Consider the following 3,052-nt stretch of genomic DNA (forward strand, 5'->3'; position numbering starts at 1 on the left):
GAGGTCTCTGACGTCAGTCCCATGGTCTCTCGTATGATAATGTTTATTTAATTCACAGAGGTCTCTGACGTCAGTCCCATGGTCTCTCGTATGATAATGTTTATTTAATTCACAGAGGTCTCTGACGTCAGTCCCATGGTCTCGTATGATAATGTTTATTTAATTCACAGAGGTCTCTGACGTCAGTCCCATGGTCTCTCGTATGATAATGTTTATTTAATTCACAGAGGTCTCTGACGTCAGTCCCATGGTCTCGTATGATAATGTTTATTTAATTCACAGAGGTCTCTGACGTCAGTCCCATGGTCTCGTATGATAATGTTTATTTAATTCACAGAGGTCTCTGACGTCAGTCCCATGGTCTCGTATGATAATGTTTGTTTAATTCACAGAGGTCTCTGACGTCAGTCCCATGGTCTCGTATGATAATGTTTATTTAATTCACAGAGGTCTCTGACGTCAGTCCCATGGTCTCTCGTATGATAATGTTTATTTAATTAACAGAGGTCTCTGACGTCAGTCCCATGGTCTCGTATGATAATGTTTATTTAATTCACAGAGGTCTCTGACGTCAGTCCCATGGTCTCTCGTATGATAATGTTTATTTAATTAACAGAGGTCTCTGACGTCAGTCCCATGGTCTCTCGTATGATAATGAAGGTGGCGCAAGCGGCCGGTGACATTTACTTTTTTACGTTTTTTAGTTAAGGGTCATCTGATTCATTTCATTTTTATGGCGGTTTAAAGAGCATGTTTTAATAAAGTATTTAGTTGAAATTGAAATGATTTGTGCTAAAGACTCCAACCGAGCTGATTTAAAAGAGATTTAGTAGAGAAATATCTGAATGTTGTATAGGGTATAGCATTTATAAAAGAGCACAACTCAATAATCAGAGGTGGCTGATGATGGTGTGGGAGACAGCGGGAAAAAACAGCAGGAGGGAAGGATGAGAAGAAGTGTCACACCTCCAAAATCATTTTTTACAATAATTTTCTATCAGGATATGGTACATTATCTGGCAGGATTCAAATGGAGCTAAGTACTATGTTTGTTTTTATATCTATAAAGAATGCACAGTCATGTATATTTGATGCATATAACTATCTGCTCGTTCCTAAACAGTTCACCCTAAATGTATGGGTGTAGCTGACTTTTGACCTTGTGTGTGCCACACACAACTCTTGCCAGAGACAGAAGAGGAAGTGAGACACCCCACTCACTGTTTTTTTTCTTAAATCAAAGTTAATGAACTAAGTAGACCAGACCCAGCTGCTAATGCATTGGTGTCTACACACCCAGTGGTAAACAGCCTTGGTGAACTATCTACCATCTTCGCTCATGCCACTGGCTTGTCACCCATGTCATCCCATGGCCACAGCTTGTTGTTTTTAAATGGCACCAGCAGATGGCAGAAAATGCCTAGTAATTCAAGTAACCATTTAACTTAATTGCATTAAAATATAAATGTTAGTTTACATTTGAACTTGTGGAAAAGTTTTTAAAATATACAAATGTAAAGTTGTTTTGTCAAGTTTCAAGTATCGGATGTACTGTAGAATACAGGATACACACACAAACACGTTTTATTAGTCTATGTAGGATACATATTGTAATGAAACAGCAGGGAGCAGGTCTCGAACCCTCGACCTTATAGCCCGAGGTCCGGCGCACTATCGACAGTGCCGAAAAAGCATGCTCCCGTGCGGCAAAGTCGATTTCCACGCTTATAAACCCAGGGTCGTTACACTATGTAGCACTACTGCCTATGGGGGGTGATTTATGCCAGAATTAAGCCTTGTGAAGCTACTGCTTACCTATTGCTGATTCAGTCTTCCCAGCTTGGTGCAGGTCTACAATTTGTTTCTGGTGTCCTTTGACAGCTTTTTGGTCTTGGCCATAGTGGAGTTTGGAGTGTGACTGTTTGAGGTTGTGGACAGGTGTCTTTTATACTGATAACAAGTTCAAACAGGTGCCATTAATACAGGTAACAAGTGGAGGACAGAGGAGCCTCTTAAAAAATAAGTTACAGGTCTGTGAGAGCCAGAAATCTTGCTTGTTTGTAGGTGACCAAATACTTATTTTCCACCATAATTTGCAAATAAATTCATTACAAATCCAACAATGTGATTTTTTTCATTTTGTCTGTCATAGTTGAAGTGTACCTATGATAAATTACAGGCCTCTCTCATCTTTTGAAGTGGAAGAACTTGCACAATTGGTGGCTGATTAAATACTTTTTTGCCCCACTGATTTACCTAAAGTAAAATGAGCCTTTGTTCATAGAAAATAAAACAAATTGGCTCTAAAACGTTGAAAATAAAGTACAGAAAGTTTGGATGCCATGTTAATCCCTTCTCATTCATGTAAACCATTAGCAACCTAGCCTAACTCCATTAACTTACTTACAATAGGGAAAAATACCAACCCGTTTTTCACCATGTTACCTCAATATTTTGAGTCTTATTGCATTTTTGCACATTACATACCTGAATTAATAGGGTAAAATGATGAGACAGAGATACGTTTGTTTTCAGAACTAGTCATTCACCATAATGAAGAAGAAATGTTTGTTAAATATCTCACTAACTCACTTCATTGACGTCACAGCTCCCCTAGCAGCAGTAATTATATACTTACAGCAAATACCTGGGAGGCAAAATAAACCAAATAAACCATAAAAAATATGACCATACATATGTGTGTCACATACACATGGCATATGCTTGAGTACCAGCTTGACATCTTTGATCTGCTTGCCTCAATAAATGAATACTAGAACATTGGTAGCCAGGATTAGCTAAGGTACCGAGTCGGTGTGCGGGGGTACAGGTTAGTTGAGGTCATTTGTAGATGTAGGTGGGGGTGAAATGACTATACATAGATAATAAACAGCGAGTAGCAGCAGTATACAAAACAAATGGAGGGGGTCAGTGTATATAGTCTCCTAATAATTGCATAATGGTGCAAGTTAGACACATCAACTTTTGTATGCATGTTTTTTACATTTTATTATTTATCTACGGAAGTCAGTTCAGAACATTCTTGCGACTC

Source organism: Oncorhynchus kisutch, linkage group LG17 (assembly GCF_002021735.2).
Source record: "Oncorhynchus kisutch isolate 150728-3 linkage group LG17, Okis_V2, whole genome shotgun sequence".
Taxonomy (NCBI): domain Eukaryota; kingdom Metazoa; phylum Chordata; class Actinopteri; order Salmoniformes; family Salmonidae; genus Oncorhynchus; species Oncorhynchus kisutch.